This window comes from Coturnix japonica, chromosome 3 (genome assembly GCF_001577835.2).
Source record: "Coturnix japonica isolate 7356 chromosome 3, Coturnix japonica 2.1, whole genome shotgun sequence".
Classification (NCBI taxonomy): domain Eukaryota; kingdom Metazoa; phylum Chordata; class Aves; order Galliformes; family Phasianidae; genus Coturnix; species Coturnix japonica.
Genome location: NC_029518.1, coordinates 93,549,505 through 93,572,266, shown reverse-complemented (window position 1 = coordinate 93,572,266; position 22,762 = coordinate 93,549,505). Strand labels below are relative to the sequence as shown.

Below are 22,762 nucleotides of genomic sequence, written 5' to 3'. Positions count from 1 at the left end.
AAGATCATAAGATTATTTTGACTAATGCTTTAGTAAAATTGGTGTAAATTTGCATAGAAAACTACCTACTGTATCCAAAGTACTGATTAGGAAAAAAAAAAAAAAAAAAATGACAAGCTAGTTATATCATTTTTCAACTTCTCCTTGTTATTCTTTTTTCTTAAATCCCTATTTCCACTGACTGAAGAGCACAAATACAGAAGGAAGAAGGCTATTTAATGTATAAAGAATCTTAGTCCATAATTTTTTGAGAGATCTGACATTTTTATTTAAGTGTCAAAAGGATTAAACTTGTATTTAATATCACAAGGTATTAAAAAATCTGCACAAATAGTGAAGAACAAAAAACAAATGGATAATTATTTGGCAGCAGATAACCAGAATATTGAATATTTGAAATTCCTTGCAAACATGTTATTTTAAAAGATAAATTAAGGAAGGATAGAGTGAATAAGCTTGAAGTAGAAATGACTAAATCTAGAGACTATATCAGGATTCCAGGTTTATGTCTCAGTGCAAAAATCATGTATCAGGAAGTGAAAATGAGTATATGCTGCAGAGGAGGAATATAGAAATCTTGTAAGAACGTGAGGGTTGCTGTTAGGAATGCCAAAACTTAACTCATGTTGAATCTGACAAGGGAATTGAATACCATGACTCTTAAGTATATAGCAATATTGAAGACACATTTCTGCAGAAAATATACATATAGATAGATATAAAACTAGCTATTATCATAGAATCCTAGTCTAATAGGAATGTTTGAGTTGGAAGCAACCCTTAAAAGCCATCTAGTCCAACTCCTTTGCAATGAACAGGAACACCTACAGCTTGCTGGTTCTCAGAGCACTGTCCAGTCTGACCTTGAATGTTTCCAGGGATGGGGCATCCACCACCTCTCTGGGCAACTTGTTCTACCACCCTTATCACAAAGAACTTCTTAATTATATCCAATCTAAATGTCCTCTCTCTTAGCTTGAAATCATTTCATCTCATGCTGTCAAAGCAGACCCTGCTAAAGAGTCTGTCTCCATTTTTCATATAGAAAACACAGATTTGGAGGAGCAGGAGGATGTTAGCACTGCAATAAGTGAAGGACTTCATTGCTGCCAGAGAAAAAGAATGATCTGGGAGTAGATGTTCAGGAACAGACATGCACAGTGGAAGTAAATCATATGGAAACAGATGATGAAGTGAGGTGATCTAGGGTTATGTTCTGAAGTTTAAATCCTATATAAGACATAAAGAAACAGAAAGGAGAAAAACATAATTTTAGACTAGGAAAGGTCTAAGGAGAACAAGAACGTTGAAAGATTATAGTATTTTTCAATCATTAGAATCATAAGGACTTGGAAGCCTTAGAGTTGGAAGGGACTTTTAAAGTCCATTTAGTCCATCTCCCCTGCAATGAACAGGGACATACACAGCTGGATCAGGTTGCCCAGGGCCTGATCCAGCCTCACTTTGGAAGTCTTCAGGGATGGGGCATCCACCACATCTTTGGGCAACCTGTTCCACTGCCTCACCTCCATCACTGTATAATATTTTTTCCTTATATCTTCCTTAAATCAACCCTCTTTAAGCTTGAAACAATTTTCCCTTATTCAATCACCACAAACCCTGTTGAAGAGTCCACCCCCTTCTTTCCTGTAGCTCCACTTTAGATATTGAAAGTCTGCTATCAGTCACCTCAGAGCCATTACTTTGAAATATCTAAATAGAATCATTATAAAAATGAAGGGAAGGGTGTTTTATCTTAAATTTGATTCTTCTTTTTGATGAGAATACTGCATTTAAACTGAAAAATTAATATAGTCAGTTAAGAAAGGAACTTTCCTTTGATATTGAAAGGTTTTAATCTTAATACCAATTCTTTATGATACTTTGGCAGTATATGTCATGGAAAGCTGGCTTTGCAATAATCTGTGTGCTCTTCCCTCAAGAAGTATTGTTAAACACTTGAAAATATTGAAGTATTAATTTTTTTTTTCCAAACTCACCAATAATTTGGCCTAAGTTCAATTCACATTAAAATTTGTTTTCTCATGGGAATCTATGGGGTGAAGATTACATTTCTAACAGTAGTCCTATTTCTTCTAATCCCAGTAGCAATTAAGAGAAATCTAACTCAGGTGAAGCAGCAAATGTAATAACTTAATATGGACATATAAGAACTTTTTGTTACTTGTTAGTTTTTCTGATCGCACCAATTTATAACAGTAGAGAGAGTACACAAATATTTTTCAACAGGAAATATCCAGCTGCTAATTTTCATACCTGTTAATCATGTGAGTGTCACGTTACACTTCGTCAACTCAGCTTGCATGCACTTCCACATCAAGTATTTCACCCACTCTTTGTATACTTGGTGCTCTTCAGGAAGTGGTGTCATACCATCCAGTTTGGCAGAAAAATTGATTAAAATCACAAAACTTATCAAAGCTGTGAAACTTATCTGCATACTTTTCCATACCCTGGGGCTGCTGTTTCCCACTTTCTGCAAAAAAAGTTCCCCTCTAATTGCAGAAATAAAAGTTGAAATTTGGAAACTTATCCCTGAATACGAGCTGAGTCCTTAGATGTTCAAGCCACAGCTTAGCTGCTAAAGCTGGGATCTGACTTTTCATACAAAAGGTGATAGAACATTAATATAATAAGAAATAGAAAGAACATATTCAGCCACATTTCAAATTTATTTTCAAATGAAAACAAATATAGCAAAATCTTGCTGACAGTACAGAACAAAATAACAACAACCCTATGTAATTAGCAATGAAGCAAGATATTATTACCCTAGAAGGAGATTACCAACACAAATTCAGAATCAGCACAATGTTGCCACCTGGTTATAAAATATTTTTATTCTGTTTATTCTCCAAATGTCACCATGCAGATTCTTTGAAAGGATGGAACAGGAAGAATATGAGTAATATGTAAGAAACACAACCTATCTTCCAATCTCTTCCTATACACTATTTCTGAAAATGTCACTACCATGCTGAGTCTACTAATAGGATCATTAGCTCATCAAATCAGGTTCAGAATCTAAAACTGAGAAATGAGACAGGCTCACAAAATATCTCCGAAGAAATAGCTAATTAGGTAGAAGATGACATGGTCTTGGCTCTGAAAAAGGTCAAACTGAAAGTAAGGCTTACAAGGTAGAATCTTAACAACCAAAACATACTTTTGAAATACCAGGGAATAGGAATGCGAAGGACATTCACATCCTGCAGCTTTTCACATGTTAAGTGTTATGTGGAGAATTGGATATGAGACACAACTAAATTTCTGTTGCTTGCCCAGACAAACATATAGGTCTGCAGGGGTCTGGTTTTCCATGCTGGAGATATTTTCTTGGTATAAAACAAGCTGCTTCCAAGACCTCTTCCCAAGCTGTACAGTTTTGTGAAAACTGTCAATTGAAACTAACAATACAAATTGGTATTTTCTTGTTGAAAGGAAAATGATATTTGACATGAAAATGGACATTGCACAGAAGGATGGGGAATGTGGATAATAAACTCAGATTTATTATTCTGGTCAGCAGTTCCTCTATCAACCTCAGTAAATTCCTCCCACAGCTGTTGCCTCCCACAAATGATGTATCAGTCTAACTGTATCTACATATGTCTCTCTGAATGTAAGGTCTCCTATTTATTTCCACAGAAACTACAGCAGATACAAAGAGCGCAATAGCACTGTTTGGTGAAGCAAATTCTCTGCTATAAAACACTATTTTTCAACACAATCAACCATAACTAGTTGTGCAACTGCACCAATAATAAACAAGAGCCTGCACGGCCCAGTCAGAAATCTGCACCAGCTGAGGTGATCTGCTGTTGCTGTCACCACTGCAGAAACACCTCATCACCTCACTGTGCTCAAATCCACTTTTTGGTCTCCAGAAATATTCAGCAAATGTCCATAAATGTCAGTGAATGCCATTTCCCCCCCCCCTAAAAGGAATTAAGTGACATACCTTTGCTTCATACACACTTCCATGTCAGATGCCATTCTGTCAGACTGCCCCTCTGCTGCCATCTGCTATACGGCAACAACACGTAATGGAATATTGATGGGAAAGTGCAATCTAAACTGTCATACCACCAACATCTGCCTCTTCCTTGTGGACAACATAAGAAAATAGGAGACATTACTTTTAATCAGTCCTCATACATAGCACATTCAAGAGTATAGTACAGACAGAAATAGAAAGTTCAAAATACTGGTAATGAGGAATTAAATAAAATATTCTGCATGTCACAACTTATTTCAGTACATATGACATGGTAAAAGACTGTCTTAGGAGGTCTGAAGAGGACTATTTTATTCATTACAAAATTGGGAGGCAGGGAGAGGGACATAGCAAGAAATAAAGGACTACTTTTCTTCCCATAGGTAATATGCAATGGCAGTACAGGTGGAACAGGATTTTAATCTGTTCCTCAAAGCAAAGATGAGGAACAGGAATGAATAAGAGGATTATGGTTCCTGACTTTCTCAGTTTGTGGAGAATTCAAATAGAAAAAGACAAAGGAAGATGGAAAGAAAAGTATCTTAATGATATCAGTTTCTACTGGGCATTCAAATTCATGCTAGAGTTGTATGAGATCCTGAGGACAAAGCATAAAAGGAAATATACTGATGGGACTTTTCTAAAGAGACAAAAAAGACATCTTTATATAAATAAGCTCCCCATCTCTCAGCTACATAAAACTTGAGCTAAGTATGGTCTGAATAGGAATCATGGAAGCTATGAGGTCTACACAATAGAAATGGTACAGAGTAAACTCCCAGTAGTATTAACTGAAGAGAGAAAAAGAAGTCAAAGCTGCATATGTTTGAGATTCGTTTCTCCATAAGATAGTAAAGGAACGAAGGTTTAATTTAAAATAAATAGGACTTGCAAACAGCTGTAGTGAGCTTAGTGCAACCCAACACATTTCCTCACTTACATGAAGAAATAAGAAGAGACAGAAACACTGTGTGTATAAGGGCCAGAAACTGCCAGAAAACTTCCAATTCAATCCCACACTGACATTAGCAAAAAATGACAAACCCAAGTAGACAGTATAACAATCAGTTTATGATTACACCTCTGTAAGAGCAGCTGCCAGCACAGCTACCAGAGTTAGTAAAGAAACTGAAAAATATCCAGGGACTGAAAGAGGCACAAGCACAATACATGCATGGTGTTATACATGTGGAAAACTGTGGGTAAATATAAAAGCAAAGCTGTAAAGAAAATGGAAGTATTACAAACAAGGACTGACTTTATCATCAGAGGCAGTCATGAAACCCTGTGCTGGCTTGGCTGAATTCTTAAAGTAAGAGGAACATCTACATCTACAAAAATAATATCTGGCTATCTAAACATGGTTCAAGATGATCTGGTACACCAGCAAAACAAACAGATTAACAATGTTGTTTTTAACCCTGGAAGAAGTCATCATAATTCTATGCATCAGTGGGGACAAAGAAGTTTGAATGGTCAGTTATTCCTGAATTAGTTGCAGAGACTTTCTTCATATACATTTGTCACTAAGACCACTCAGAGAATGCAAGATATCTCATCAAAAACAGACAATTCAAAATGCTCCTACTTGTAACTGTCATATGTATTTTCCTTTCCTGAAAAGAATGCTTTAAATATAGACCTTTGTAAACTGACCTATACAGTATCAAAGACTAAAGATTATTTAAAATTCCTACAAAATAGTAAGTTAACTGAACATAGTAGTCTGGTGCCATATGCAGTTGTTCTGACAATACCTTTAATAGCATCTGGACAGCATTTCAGTTTACCTCAAAGAAGACACAGAGAGCTTAATTCAGTTGACCTCACATCTCATGTCCACTGTAGTATGCTAAGGCTTTTGAAACATCTACAGATTCACACAGTTACAGTAGAAGAACTGAATAAGATCCATGTATTTTTAAGAGGCACTGGTGATTATGCCAGGGCTTCCTAGGTCATCTCAGATTACAATAAACAACTACCTGTGAGTAACAAAGCAAACCTCTGGGCATATCTATCTTAGTAACCTAAGCTGCGCAGGTTGGAGACAGTCCAAAGAAGGGCCATGAAATGGGGGAGGAATTAGAGCATCCCTCCTATGAGTAAAGGCTGAGAGAGCTGAAACAATTTACACATTGCCTTGTCACTTAGAGTGTATAAAGGAGTGTAATGGTACGGAAGACAAGCATCCGTCTAAATGATTTCTTATTAGACAGCATGCAGCTACATTGGAAAAGCTGATAATGCAACACTGCAGATTAAAATCACAGGTTTTGTAAACTGAAACATCTGGACTGTTTAGTCAGCACAATAACTCCATTGCAAGATCACAATTAAAACATACTGTAAGGCTAATAAATGATAAAAACCACAAACTCAACAGAGAGAACTGAGATCCCAGTAGACTCACTTGTTCGAAAGGCAGAACACAAATGCCCTTCTGCCAATTATGTACATATGTAGTTAGCCACTATGAAGAAAACAAATTATTATTATTCAGGAAATCCAATTTGCCTTGATCACCAATTAAGATGAAAAATATTGAAATCATGATAGTAGTCTCTTGTAGTCTGCAGTGGCCTCTAAGTGGTCATACATTTAAGCAGCTCTAGATTATACTGTGTCTTAAAAATGTAAGGAAAGGAGAAAATTAAGAAAAAAAAAATCTTTTACATTTTGAAAACCTCTTAGAGGATTTAATTTTATATAACCCCAGACTACTGCTACCCAGCGAAGTACATATTCACACTATCTATTCAGCCCCTGTTAAAGTGAAACCCATCTTTCTTAGCCTCAAGTGTCTGAAAGCTAGTTGTACAATTAAAGTTAATTGTCTAGGTTATATCTTGGAGAGAGATAAAAATTTACAGTAGATCATTCATTCCATCTACTTTAAGTTCCTACTCTGATGTGGAATGGACTGAGTTCTGAAAGTACATAACTGTCTTTGCTCACTATAAAGGGAAGTCTGATGAGTTCCTTAGTCTTAGTGACTAATTTATAGGTGGCCAGAAGACAAATTTCTTCCCCACACACGTCTGTAAAAGAAGATTCCAAATCTGAAGCTCTCTAATGCATTTTCTTGTCATTATATGCAGAGAGAGCACTTCTCTTAAAAGCTGCTGCACTTGGTCATGCTGGAATATACTTTCAAAACATTATGTGGATGGCTGGAATGCTTGCCCAGGAAATGGGAAGCCTGAGCTAAGCCGGACATTCTTGGGGCAATGTTAAAGATATTCGCTGTTCTCAGTAATTAAACTCTTTGCCTCACTTTTTAAATGAACTCCAAAAGTACAAAATTCATGGGTCCAGAAGGACCCACCATTTCTGACATTTAGTGGAAAAGTTTTCTGAATTAAAACTGTATAACACAGAGGTTGGACCAGAAGGTGGTTACTTTATCCACTTTAATATCACTACATGATGGGCCACAAAAATTAGAATTTTGCTTTTCTGTTGTACTTTAACTTCAACAAAGGAAAAAAGAACTGCTGCATGCACTGTAATATAAGATGTTGCTGAGCAGTGCTTAGGAAATGTATAAGACACTAATGTATATTTGAGTATCAACTCACTCTTGAGGTTGGTAGAATGCAAAGATATCGCTCCAGGGTGTTGGGAAGATTTCTGTTAGATGGAATATTTTCACTACAGTGGCAAAGAGAAAACTAATCAGATTTCTCCACTCTGAAGGTGTGAAATGAAGCTGAATAGTTGTGAGAAAAGAATGGAAGTATATAACACACTCAACTTAGCTTCATATATGTGAAGTACACCAGAAAAAAATGTGAAGTAATCTGGCTATGGTTCACCAGGTTTAAACCAAAATGCTTCAATTAAATGTAGGCGAGGAAGATAGGAGTGGGGATGGTGTGAGGAAACGTCTCAGATCTACAGTCTAGGAAAATACCTCAAGTATCAGGAGAAATGTTGTGATAAATGTGAGCTGCAGTTTCAAGGGACAAAAAGAACTTTGAAAAAGAAGTCCCAGTGAGTCTCCATGTCTGTTTTTTTGTTGTTGTTGTTGTTGTTTGTTTCTTTTTGTGGGTTTTTTTTTTTTGGTTTGGTTTTTTTTTTTTTGGTTTTTTTTTGGGGGGGGGAGCAGATGATAGCATCTGACAACTGATCTATACTAATAGGGCCTGTTTAAATCATATTTCACATTCATCTATGTCTTCTTACTACTTATAATAGTAGCATAATATAATAATACTATAAATTTGGAGTTACTGTTTGGATAGAAAGCTTACTGTAGACAGAAAAGTAAGAAAAGTAAGAAACAATGGCATAATTTTTTTAGTGTATTTGATACTGAAGGTTCACAAGAAATTCTGTCAGTGAGATACTTCTCAGAATTTATAAGAATTATTACATTTCCCAACAAACAAACAAACAAACAAAAAAGAAAAAAAAAAAAAAAAAGAGGAAGCTGTTTGCTTTTCAGTCTTCTGGGTTTCAGAAGACAGAACATCAGTATATCCAAGCTTGTGGGAATAAAAGTGTGTTTAGAGAGTAGGGCAAGTACAAGGCTCACTGTACTGCTACAGAATTTACTACAAAAACAGAATACAAAACTTGGCTGGCCCTTTGTGAATAGAAGTTCCTGGAAGTGCATTTCTACTGAATAAAAGTAAAAAAGATTTGCTTAGCATTTTACCCTTTAACTAAAACATATTAGCTATGTTAAAATGCCATTGAAGGATTAGCCTTTTGAAGGTAAAAGACAACACCCTTAAAAGTAGTTTGGGTGCACCATGAATTCTGTTATTTTCCTGTCTGAAACGCAGGGCTAGCAAATAATAGCATTATAAAAGTAGGGCAACAGCTTGGAATTCAGTGTATTTTGGAAAAGAAGATAGAAGTGCACCACAGTGCTGGATGTCTCAGGTTACAGTGGGTTTACGTTCAGACAGGTCTAACACCTTTTACTTTTCTTTAGTTATTTCTAATTATTGCAGTAAGATTGTTACTCGAAAAACAGGAATTCATTAATGAAGAAGTCTGGGATGGCAGTAATGGAAAGGAAGCACTTTATTACTCATTTCATATCACAAAGCCCTTGGCCTGGCAGAGAAAATGAGCAGCAGATGTTAAAGATTTATCTTGGATGTAGTGACAAGGAATTGGTGTTTAAAAGTGTCCTTCTATAATTCAACTCAAACCATCAAATTTACATATTCATTTAAATCTATATGCGATCATACAGTTCACAAAGTGCTAGGATATTTCATTCTATTTATGGGATCTTAAAAGTTTCTTAGCAAAACCTGTGGTGTGAAAACAGCCCAGCCGTCACGTATCGTCTCAAAATAAACACATTCCAAAGCAGGAAACCAACATGTTAGAAGAACTCACTAACAAAACGCAAGTATCATCTTCAGTGTCAAAGGAACTAGTCACATAACCAGCCAAGTAGCAAAATCTATCCATCCATCAAAATCCTTCAGAAGAGAAAACTGAACAGTGCATGAGTGCAAGTCCATGTGCTGAAACACAATCTATAAATGATAAATGCTGGAATGATTTTAGCCTGGGCCAACTAACACTTTCAAATAAATGTATTGGAGAAGATAGCCTGGGCTGGGAATTGTTCTCATCAAGTATTTTGTATGTGACCATGCTCTTGTAAAGGCTAAGAGAAATCTGTGAAATTAATCTGAAGTTTTGCTAGAAAGGCAAATCTTTGGCATTGCTTGGCAATTAAAAGAAATGTAGTTTCAAGCAATAATATTCTCAATATTTGTTCTCCCACTGTTCTCACTCCTGCAAAATCATCAGCAATGGGAACAGCATCTACAGATATAATTTTATCTCAAAGGCTGTTCACCCTCTTAGATCTAGACCACAGAAGAGCTTCTTTTTAGAGAAGTTGGTTTTAAAAGTTTCCAAGGGACTCTGATGAGTAGAGATATTTAATGTCACCGTTCTTGACATCAGTCCTCCAATTATTTCAGAAAGACGAGAAATCTGTTATGAAGTATATATATGCATTATGAATAGAGGGCATGAATCTGATCAAACCCAGACAAGGATTTAATAGCAAAATCTCTAAAGAAGGTGCTCAAGCTATTGTACAAGTAGCAAGAGGCTGAGCATATATATCTGGGAAAACTCAAAGCCAGTCTTAAAAATGTTATATGGCTCCTCAGAGAATGAACAACTCCATCTGTTCTGGCATTAGAAAATCCAAATGCTTAGGAGACAATGGAACAGTGTCTCAGTATATGGTTTGGGAACACTTAATAAATCTTTTTTACATATTGTTAACTGTGGAAATAAAAAGCCATTAAGTTACCTTGATTTCCTGAGGCCCATAAGAGCAGTGCAATGGTATTTATATATCATGAGAAAATATTTTTATGGGTATACAGACATATTTTCTCCATAACATGAATATAAAGTTTATTCTTAAAACAGTTTGTAAGTTTTAATTATTCTTTGAGGCAAATCCATGAACAAAACTCTAAGAACCTCTTTTTTGATACCTATGTGTTTCCAACCATGTATACTAACACCAAGAGACTGAAAGAGAGAACAGAACACTAAAAATCAAGTTCCTGTGAGAGAAACCATATCTTAAACTAGTGCTCGGTCACTGCAGACAAAATTAGTTGAACAGAAAATGTATCTATTAAATACCTAAACCATCTTATGGGAAAAAAAAAAAAAAAAAAAGAGTACATAAGAAAACTGACGCTACAGCAATAACATCATGAAAGCTTTTATAATAACATTGAGGAAGTAAAAATATAGCATTTGACAATAAAAATTACTCTTAATTCTTCATAAGTGACTCTAATAAGTACTGTCACCAAAACGTGGTATGTATTAGAGAAGCCTGATGGAATTTTCCTCTCTGCTCAGAAAATTGGAAAGGTTTATTTGGGATTTCTGGAGATGTTATTTATATTTTCAGATCAGTGCCATGAGATGTGATTTCTTTATAAATATTAAAATAAAACTCAGTTGGTGATACACTATAGCCCCTAAATCAATTTTGTAGCAATGTTATTTGAGTCAGTTCTCCTCTATCTATTTTTACACCAGGTTATCATTCTCACTGACTAGTGCCACTATCTAGTAGATAGACCTTGACAGTGTCTAGCTCAGTGTATCCCTGTATACCAAATATGAACAATTGAAATCTGCATTTTATCCCTAGTTTTTCAATACACTAGAACCATTTAAATGTTATGTAAATGGTGTTTCTATAACATGCTTTTGAGAATGCTACATAAGACTAAATAAAGAACCCGAAAAAAGGAAAGATATATGGTAATGGGACATGTGAAAACAGATGCAATGTCACTGTTGCCCTTTTTCCCTAAGGTCTGCTACCAAGCTAAAAGAAGAAACAAGATTTGTTAAATACAATTAGCAGTGGATAAATCCACACTTTGTTCTACTCACCATTTTCTAGCTACCTATAAACTTTATGATCATTTCATTATTCTTTTCCAGGAAATGAATAAAGCTGATCGACCTGCATTTCTACAATTACTCCATATCTCTCTCTTTAAACATTGGCATTCTGTTTGACTTCTGTGATCTCTGCGGTATCTAGCAGAACTTCAAGATCTTACCAAAATATCTGGTCAGAACTCTGAGATTTTCCTTGTGGAGGAATTCAGTTCCACACCTTGACTTCATTCACATTTCCATGTCAAGCATCACTTTGACTTTTCCTCTGCTGCCATCTTTCATGTGGCAACAAAATGTAACAGGATATTGGCAGGAAGGTACCAACCTCTACTGCCACATAATAAATAAATAAATAGCATAATAAAAGAAGAGGCATTACTTCTGGAGCAGCACCTGTAATGAATATCTATCTTATTCTGTCAAGAATGCAAGAATGCTTCAGGATAACTTAAGAGAGTTTATTTATAACAAACATCATTAAGCAACGTATCAGATTTGTGAGAGTCCTACATGAAGTGATACACTAACAGAAACCGGAAGGCGGGGAAGGGGGGAATGGAAGGGGGGGAAGGGAAGGAAAAAAAATAATAATAATAATAAAAAAGAAAAGAAGAAGGAAAAAAAAAAGAAAACAAAAAAAGAAAAAGAAAAAGAAAAAGAAAAAGAAAAAGAAAAAGAAAAAGAAAAAGAAAAAGAAAAAGAAAAAGAAAAAGAAAAAGAAAAAGAAANAAGAAAAAGAAAAAGAAAAAGAAAAAGAAAAAGAAAAAGAAAAAGAAAAAGAAAAAGAAAAAGAAAAAGAAAAAGAAAAAGAAAAAGAAAAGAAAAGAAAAAGAAAAGAGAGAGATTTCTCTGGAATAAAGAACCAGAGAAATTTATCCTTGAAAATTTACTCACTGTGTATTGTAAGGAAAATTTCAATACATCATTCATTAATATTCAAGCTAAGCAAAAATATCATTAGAAATGCATTGAAGGTCTTGGGCCATACTTGGTTGCAAGGAAATGCTTATGTGACTTATGAGCCTTATAATGAGTAATCGAGAGAAAACTGTTTTTATCTCCAGTTTGTTTTTCTGCTTCTCTCTATTAGAATCATAAATTAAAGTAATGCAGCTCCAAATATTTCAAAATTGTCAACATCTTCACAGCTGTCTGAGTATTCAGAGGTGAAGTGGGCCATACAAAAAAGCCTTTCTGGGTAATCAGATATTTCCTTTGAAAAGTGCTATAAATATGTTGCAAAATGTTTGGTGACTTCACTGTTCAATTTGAAAGGTGACAACTCAGTAATATCTTTCTTTTTCATGTGGTCTGTTATTCAAGAGTGGGATGGGAAAAGGAGGTCTGTAAAACTACTTCATGTCTATCATAATCTCCTTTACTTTTTTTCTTTTTCCTTTTCCTTTAAATATTTCCTCCTCTCCTTTTCATCCCATTTGAAAAGTATATAGTTCTCATTTTATGGAAAACAAGAGGGCATACAGAAAGAAATCTGTGTGATGGGATACAGCCTTGGGCAGAAAAGACAATTTGGTGTCCTAAAGGAGACTTCTATAAGATGAATGGTATTAAGAAAGTAAAAATCCACAGATAAAAAGAGTAAAAGGGTCAATTCTGAAGTCAATGTGTTGGTTTCCTCCTGGAAAGTAGAAAATTTGGATGGTCAATTGTACCTAGATGTCTTGGGTGTTAATGTCACTAGCACTGTCCCTGTCTTGTTCTTAGCACTCTCTTGCTATAATGACTGCTCCAAAAGTCACAAAACAATGATAGTTTGCCTAGTTTTCTTGGCCTTTAGGGGAAAGACATTGATTTTGTTCTGAAGAAATACAGCAAAGTTTCTCCTTGATCATATTTTGAACTCACTTTGGTCATACTATCTGATTGTAAGAACTGGAAATGGCAAATTTCAATTTGCCATTTCCACTTCAAAGAGAAAAAAGCTAGAACAGACTCATATAGTCTCCACTTCCTATGCAGTTTCCTTTTTCTTAAGCTCTGAATTCACCAACATGCTTGGTTGACAGCAGGCTTAATGAGCCAGCAGTGTGCTCCAGCAGCCAAAATGGTAAATGGCATTTTGGGGTGCATTAAACATAGCACAGCTAACCAGTCAGAGAGGTGATTGTTTGAATATGCTTAGTTTTGGTGCAGTGTTCAGAAAATTTGTTACAAATTGTAGTAAAAATTAACTGCACGTCTAACAAAGCACGAGAACACTATGTTAAACTCACATTCAGTGAATGTTAAAGATTTACTTAATTAGACATTAGATAGATGTAAATTATTATCTGTCCTTTGGTACTGAAAGACAAAGTTGAATTGTTCTTATAAACATAGAAGCACATATAGACAGACATAGGTCTATACAGACATACATATGCATGCATATATGTATATATTTGAGGTATGCAGTTTTAATATTCCTTCTGTAAATTGTTCCTAGTCTCAGTTGTATTACTGTATTTAATTAAAATAAACTTTAAACCATAGGATACCCAGGTGAATTAGCTATTAGAAACTGGTTATGTGCAATATTTACTGTAAAATCTCTGCTTCCGGGAAGCCAAGATTCAAATGAATGATAAAATATTTTCAATAATATGAAAACAACACTAAAAACTTAGAAAGACCTTGAGCAAGTAAAATAGTTAAATATTATCTGATTCTAGGGAAAGAGACGGCAAGCTGAAATTTATTTGGAGTTTTATGTGAATGATAGGAGTCCTGTGCTCTTCCTATTTGTTGAAACAGTGTATTTACATCACTATATAATTAGAATTCTCCCTTAGGATACTGAGTTGATTGTTTGGATCAACTGAGCGAGCCCTTTACAAAATGAAAGGGATTCCTTTGCCACTGTAACTACCAGGGAAAACACTAAAAGCAAATAATTTAGATCTATAACTCTGTAAGCTTTTGAGCCCATCTAGAAGAATTTATTCTTCTAAGTAGCTTTCAGGAAGAGCAAATTTTCTGAAAGATTCTACTTTTATTGTAAAAAAAATATGATTCTTACAGTAAATGCATAATATATTTGCTGCTTGACAGTGAAGTAAAATTCATAGCAATGAAATCCAGTTTTGAGAATTTCAAAACTCTTTGTTTTGATTTTATATGAAAATAATTTCTAAGTACAATATCCTCAGGAATGTGGGTGTTTTTTTTTAGTGTTTTTCTTTGATTTAAACCCCAGGTAACAAATGTAATTTATTTTCTGTATACAAAGGTATGTCATGACTTAGATATTTTACAGTATTCATTTGGGCCAAGCTGCAAAAGAATAGGAAAAAAGAAGAAGAAGGGGATGCATTTTCATGCATAAATTCAGTGTTTTTCCAGACTTAAGAAAACAATTATTTGCTCCAGAATTCATGTAACAACATAAATGTAAGCAATGCAAGTCCTTGGCTTAAAGATAATCATTAGATATTAGGAAGATGTGGAGCTCTTGGAATTGTTCCAAAGGATGGCCACAAAGATGGTCAGTGGGCTGGAGCACCTCTCCTATGAAGACAGGCTGAGTAAACTGGGTTCATTCAGATTAGAAGAATCTAGAGTGACCTCATTCCAGCTTTATAAACAAGAGTGAAATCAACTTCTTTTGAATGGGTAAATAGGAATAGGACAAGGTGGAAGTGTATAAAATTATAATAGAGATTTAGATCAGATGCTGGGGGAAGTTTCCTACAGAGTGTGGTGAGGCACTGGTAGAGACTGCGCAGAGAAGCTGTGGATGCCCCCTTCATGAAGGCATTCAAGGTTAAGCTAGTCGCAGCCTTAGGCAGCCTGAGCTGGTGCCTGACTTAGTGGATGACAACCATGACCACAGCAGGCGGTTGGAATTAGGTGGCCTATGACATCACTGCTGACTCAAGCCATTGGGGTTTTGATGGACATGATGAATGATGAAGGAAACTAGGAGGGGAGTAAACTCTTCGAAAGGGCTAACAATAGCAGGACTAGGGGAAATGGTTTTAAGTTAAAAGAGGGAAGATTTAGGTTGGATGTTAGGGGGAAGTTCTTTACTAGGAGAGTGGTTAGGTCCTGGAACAGGCTGCCCAGGGAGGTTGTGGATGCCCCGTCCTTGGACGTGTTCAAGACCAGGTTGGACAGGGCCCTGGGCAACCTGATCTAGTAAAGATGTGTTTGGTGGCCCTGCTAGGCAGGGGGGTTGGAACTACATGAACCTTGAGGTCTCTTCCAACCCGGGTCATTCTGTGATTCCGTGATTCTGTCATATATGTAACTCACACCAATGTTGTATTCACTACATATTTTAGGATAGACAGCAAGAAACCAACCAGCATTTCAGTTTCTTAGATTACCATACATGTATATACATATGGTAATAATGCATGTATATGCTAAGGAGGCATCTTTTGTTCACTGCCATGAATCTTCTGACTATTACTACTTTGTGGGACATAGTTTGGCACTGTAATTGTCTATAAATACTTCTCATCTCATTCTTGCTATCCCTACTGAATTTTAAAAATAATTGTGAAAATGATTACCAGCTTGTATTATTTTTCTTTTTTCTTTTCTTTTCCACATATGTTTATTCTACTAAAAAATCCAGTAAAAATGTGTGAACTGAAAAGTAAAGAGAAACCAATATAAATTAAGTTTCTAAACTAGGTATCTAATCCTGATAGATCCATTTCCTTTCAGATATAACATTCAAGAAAAAATAACAGTAAAAAATGCAAACAGTATTTCACTTTTTAACAAGATTTCACTGCAGAGTAGTTCTTCACCTAACCTTGCAACAGCCCCACTGACACTGCAAATGCATATTTATTCTTCGCTTTACCTGTTTACAATGTTTTCATCACTAGCAAATCCTTATAACTATAACATTGGAGTTCCCCTATTTCTATGGGGGGAAAAAACAACCAAACAACAACAACAAAAACACCAAATGAAACAAACAAATTAAAACACTTATGAAATAAAGTGCCCAGCTGATATTTTATGAGTCAGGTACTCTTCCATCTTTTCCTGTAATTTTTTTTTTTTTTTTTTTTAAACTACCAGTTCATTCTGTAATCAAAGCCCTTTAAATAAGAGTTTTGCCTTCATTTCAGCAAATTATTTGACACATTCTGTGCACTACCACAAAGAAAATGGCAAAATAGATGACATTTTGGATCCAGAGCCAGATATAAATGTTGCCATTCATTCCACAACCTGATTTATCACTGCAATCTTTGTATTACACGGTGCCATCGGTGGATTGGCATATACAGAGATGGCTGAGTAGCTTCAGACAGGACTTTCATTAATAACTGAATGAAGACAGTTTTGCTGTATTGCCAAAGGTCAGATGATTGAGTAACGTATGGACAGCAGGGGAAACATTTTCAAAACTTCCAAATGTTTTCTCTGTAAATAACTTACAACTCCATCTTCTCTGCTCAAGAAGTTATAGGAGTTTTTGTCATGAACTTAGTAAGCAGAAGCAGTAAAATGGTGTTTTGGCGATCCAGCTATATCATACATGCCAATTAGAGGAAGCAATCAATTTACAGTTAATCCAGTGTCTGAAGATGGTTTGTCTGACTTTCCAGTGAACATAATGAAGTGCAAAGAAGCAAATGCTTGAGAAAGGAAATATATATATATATATAGAGAGAGAGAGAGAGAGATGCAACCCCAACTGTATGGGAAGAAGAATGCAATCAGCTCTTAACATGCCACTTGCCACCTAATTTGTTTTTCAAAGATGTAGCGTTTATTTAACACTGTAGCTATTTAGTACAGTTGGTGCTAACAGAGGTTAAATAAAAGACACGAGGGCAGCAAAATCCCTCACTTATTTCTCTCACAAAGACAAAACTGCTATGTGAGATCAATGCAGATTAATTCCTCAATTCTCACAGCACTTTTTGACACCACTGGTTACAGGTTACCTCTTTAAGCATTTGAAGACTTCAGTTGTGCTGACTGATTTAGATTTGGATAGGTTTAAATCATACTTGTCAGTGTGCTATTAATTTTTAACCACAGTCATTTTTCCCTAGACCTGTTATTATGCTAGGCAGTCCCAGGAAGCATAAAACTTTGACCTGTGCTCTCCTGCATTTGCATACTGCACTTTCTCTAGGTTCTTTATTCTGTAATCTGAATTCTAACTATCTCCTTAACAGCATACAGATACAGGAATCCACAGACCCAGTTAAAATAGCCTCCCACCTGGTCATATAATTGTCAGACATACATACATTCATTTATATTAAGTGGTCTTTTCCTACTCGGTTCAAATAAAACATAAACAGCTTCTGCTGACTTCTGAGCTCTGATGGTGCTCTGTTGTGGAGCACAAGTTTTTCCTTACAGCCCACCAATTAATTCCATGGTGTATTTCTTTTTGTTTGTTTGGTTGGTTGGTTGGTTTTGTTTGGTTTGGTTTGGCTTTTTTGGACTTTGAGATCTCAGAGAAATACAATAAGGCTTGAAGTCACCATTGCCTCAGCACAATGTAAAACTCCAGGGCCCTTATGACAACCAGTTTGGGAGTGAATGTAGCCTTGTCTTCTCAGAACTTCAAAATGGATAATTACATAACCCTAAACTATCTCAAGATTTCAAACTGAAACAACTTTTTAGGAATAATAGTGTTTTCTTATGATTATTCTATCATGGATTTTTTTTCTTGAAAGCCATGTTAAAATATACTTACATGCTTTTAAACTAATAGACCATCACCTGAAAAATCTTCTACCTGCATGATCTTCTCCAGAAATACCAAACCTTTAGTTGTTCTAGTTATGACTCATAATAGCCAATAAGTCGTATGAAATCTGTTGATGATACCTGCTCTGATTTCTGCAGTGTTGCTTAGTTATGGAGCTGGCTTCTAACATACCTGTTGGAAGGAAAATTCTTTACTACTTGAGAGGACTTCTCTGCATAGCGGCCCTACATCTTCTTTTGTCAAACTCACAGAAAAGTAAACCAAATGATGATGAAATAGATTCTATTCTGGACGTATCACAGAATGTATTGACACTGGACTTTCCAGAAGTAACTGAAATCTCAAACAAGTCCTTTGCAATTAATTTTCTTAGTCACTGGGAAACTGTTATAGAAAATTTGAGGCAAACACTTTTTGCACATGGAAACTTCATTTCATAAGTAGAACTGATAATTTTTCTTAAGGTTTCCAAGCAGGTTTTCAGCATAGTATGCACCTTCCTGCTCTGACATCCCTTCTTTTCTTGCTGAAGTTTCTTTCTCTGGCAAGGCAACACAATCAGAGAATCAGACAACTGTGAAAAACTCAAGAAAATTCCTGGTCAATAATATTTTCTTTCTGACACTGTCAATGATACTATAACAATCCAGAGAGATGTTTGTTCAACTTTTTCTTTAAGAAATCTAACACAGACTCTCATGCAGCCTGATCCCCAGCTTGGTCATCTAAATTGTATTTTTTAGTATGTATAACAGATAATTTTTTTCCTCTCCTTGGACTTTGGAAAACAAGTAGCTATTTTCCTCTTTATAAAAATGTAATCTTTTAAATCAAAGCACTGCCAATCCATTAATCTTCTCTTCCCCAGCTAAACAAACTGCATTTTGCAAATAATTTGTTACATTCTCCATGCTGTTCAGGCACACTGTGAAAAAAAAAAAAAAAAAAAGAAGCAGGAACTGGGTTCAGAAAGTGATTATTTCCTTTACCATGTGTGATTTCCTTTCCATTTGCTCCTTTGTTCAGTCTTTTTCTTTGACATTTGTTCTTTTTGGCATTTCTACACAAATCAGGCAAGAGTATTCCTCTATATTTTGTATCTTACTGATCTAAGACCAGATATCCAAATAATTGGAAAAATGTAAGTCCGATTATGTTCAAAAATTATTCAAGTAAGTAATAATGACCATTCTTATTACAAATTTTTATTTTCCCCTTGAAAATTCACTCTTAAATATTAGGTATCACAACTCTTAATTATTATCCATTGCCCCAATTTTTTGTATTGGAAACTCTTTGGTGCAAGAAATGTGTCTTTTTATGTCTGTGAAGTACTTAGCAGACCGAGGCATTAATCCTGCCTGGGGGTTCACTTGTTGTTGTGTTGCCAGGAAAATTTTTTTAGCTGTAAAATACTGAAGAAAAATTTTTCACTGCTAGCAATAGCTATTTTAAGTTTGGGGGTGGTGGGTGGGAACAGCAGAAAAATGCAACTAAAATAAAAGTAACTGTTGCTTATACATTCAGTCTTTCATCTCAGTGGTCAAAAAATCAAAAGATTTAATGTGATAGAAGAGAAATAGTTTGAGAAAACAGCAAATATATATGAAACACAACTTGAAAACTCTTCTGTAAGAGGCAAGAGAGGACACAAAGCTCTTGAAGTGTGTGGGGGGGAGCACTTTCTGTGCCATTAGTGTTTGATTAGATAGTATAACAGATAATGTAAGAGAAAATTAGACTCTGACAAGAAGCAATTGAACCTTGAGTTTTGACAGTCATATGTTGGGCACCTTACCACTTTTATCCTTAGGGCCTCTTAAATGACACATAAGGACTTTATTCCAGTGGATAATTATCATAAGTGCATATTGAAATGTTACGCTATTTTCCAAAGATGCATTGGTTAGTCCTAAGTGCCTCTGCTGTGGAAGGCAGTATTTATCAGGGTCTGATTTTACATGCTGTATGATACAGAAGCTGTGGTATTTTCTGGGACTTCAAATAATACAAAGGTCATAAAATCAAGCGTGCAAAAAGTAGTAGAGCCTTCAAATCTTGACCTATTTGATTGATAGACAGTTTTAAACTTCCCAGCAAAAATCCGAACATACAGTTATTGGGTTAGGTGTCTTCTACATTCAATCATTTCTAAGTTATGGTCATGTCATGAGTCAAGAAGCATCTTATAACAAAGTGCTTAAAAAAAGCAGAGGGGATTTACCTAAGAGTTTTCCAAAACTGCTTTGGCAGAATACAGTGTGATGTCACAAAAAAAAAAAAAAAAAGAAAAGAAATTGACAAAATTACCTAGAGCAGGTGAAGGTTGTGGGTAGTCTCAAGCTAACCTTCCATCCAGGTGGAAGAGTGGAAGTTTATGTATAAATGGAGGTAATACCACATACTAATGTCAAATTCTGTTTGAAACAATTACTTGCAAATATTTCAGTGAGGTTGTGAAAGGCTCATTCTCTAGATATATATTCAAATATCAGATTTTCTGAAGCAAATGGATCTAAGAGCAATGGGCCCAAGTGATAGAGGAACCAACAACGGGTTGCTATTTGGATTTCAAGAACAAGAGGCGATTGACACAAACCGGGACACACAAAGTTTGTCTGTTACTGTGTGGGTAAAAGAGTACTGGTACAGGCTGCCCAGAGGTGTTGCATGGTCTCCTGCTCTGGGTGTCTGTGGCTGAGCAAGGATTTGGAGCAGATGACCTCCAAACGTCTCTTCCAACCAGAGTAACTCTGTGATTCTTTGACAAGGATGTGTTAATCAGAATTTCATAAGGAGCTGTCAAATAGTCTTCATGCTTTCATGCTTAAGAAGTGCTCAAAAACGGGTCTACAAACATGGTTCTACCTAGAATGTTAACAGTATCTATTCAAAACAGATTTCAGAAAATCAACAAATAATGCGATATTACACTATTTTGAAGGGTATTTAAAGGTCATTTATACCAATCTATTAAATCTAAAACCAAGGAAAATACCAATTTCATTTAGTGATTTTAAGGATAAATTTAATATTTATCTACAGGCAATTGATTTTTTCTGTCATCATTAAAACAAAAAATAACAAAAAATGACACAATAATGATCTGTTTCTAAATTACATATCAGAATAATCAGACTATTGTGCTGATCACTGTTGATAGGAAGAAATAGTTACAAATACTGAAAATTATGTGTCCAGTCAGTTATTTTTACAAAAACTATATTATCTTAGAGATTATTCAGAATAATGGCAGGTTTCCTCCCTTCCTTCCTTCCTTCCTTCCTTCCTTCCTTCCTTCCTTCCTTCCTTCCTTCCTTCCTTCCTTCCTTCCTTCCTTCCTCCCTTCCTTCCTTCCTTCCTTCCTTCCTTCCTTCCTTCCTTCCTTCCTTCCTTCCTTCCTTCCTTCCTTCCTTCCTTCCTTCCTCCATTCCTTTCTTCTTCCTTGCCTTCCTTCCCTCCCTCCCTCCTCCCTCCTTCCCTCCCTCCCTCCTCCCCTCCTCCCCTCTTCCCTCCTTCCTTCTTTTTGTTCCTTCCTATGCAACTCCAGAGTCTTGGATTTCAGAAATGTACATTTATTTCCTGGCATGGGATGAGAAATGTACACTCAAATTTGGATGTGATTTCCTGATGACATAATTCACACTGAAGCATGATCCATATGGATTTCCCCACAAATGCAAATTTGGCCAGTTTGACAAGTTTCAGAGTTAGCTTAGGTACGTAATCCTCCATATTATGTGTTGACAAAATGAAGCGCCCTAGAACAGAGTACAAGTCTTTTAAAAAGGTCACATTAGTGATCTGTGTAGAATAGAAGTAACACTTTAGTTATTTCTATCTGATTTTTTTATTTTGCATTCAGCCCCACATAGCTATTTAGTAAGACAATAGGCAAATTCACACAACAGGAAATAAATTGCAGTGTGATTTTGCAAGGTCAGACTAACTGGGAAACTAGTTGAGGTGAATTCATTGTTATTCATTTCACTTCAAAGTTAAATGTCCATTCCCATGACCCAGTAAATGGAGTGTAATTACTGAAAGTATATAAATGGTATAACTGGAGAAAAACCCAGCTCATGTAGATGTTCTTGAGGAAGTTGTTTTGTGTGGGTTTTTTTTTTTCATTAATCTGGGTGATAAAAAATTGAACTTCTGGAAAGCAAGATGGGTCAAATTAGTTCCTGATCTCTTGACAGAAAAAAGCACACTTTGAGGGGCCTTATTAAGCAATCTATCTCTATTGAGCTCATTAGGTTCTGGACAGTTAATAAGAATATAATAGAATCTTGGATGTCCTCTATAACATAATCTGACAAGTTGAAGCTCCACTCCAACTTCATTTGGATGGGCAAACAATGAACCATATGCTATAATCAAATTCAGCTTAGCTTTCTTCTACTTTTAATACAACTCATACATTTGTAAAGGTAGCTAGAATAAAAATCAGGAGTGCCAGTTTAGCATCATCTTTTTCTTTTTCTTTTTTTTTTTTTTTTAATTTTGATTGCCTATTGACAAAAATTTTTTGAGGAAACACCTTTACAGAAGGGGTGGTTAAGTACAGGAATGGGCTCCACAGGGAGGTGTTTGAATTGCCATCCCTGGATGTG

At 35.6% G+C, this 22,762-nt stretch overlaps 1 long non-coding RNA gene across 4 annotated transcripts in view; it reads left to right on the top strand.

Annotated features, from left to right (window-relative positions):
* LOC107312239 overlaps positions 1-22,762 on the top strand; it is a 46,266-nt gene that overhangs the window by 5,669 nt on the left and 17,835 nt on the right. Inside the window, exon 3 of one of the 4 annotated variants that reach the window (XR_001554449.2) lies at positions 11,486-11,769. The exons of 2 other annotated variants lie outside the window; for them this stretch is intronic. This is a non-coding gene — a long non-coding RNA (uncharacterized LOC107312239). Of the gene's footprint in view, positions 1-1,045; positions 1,187-11,485; positions 11,770-22,762 lie in introns of those variants that run through there. One more of the 4 variants, XR_001554446.2, reaches the window with a different exon arrangement.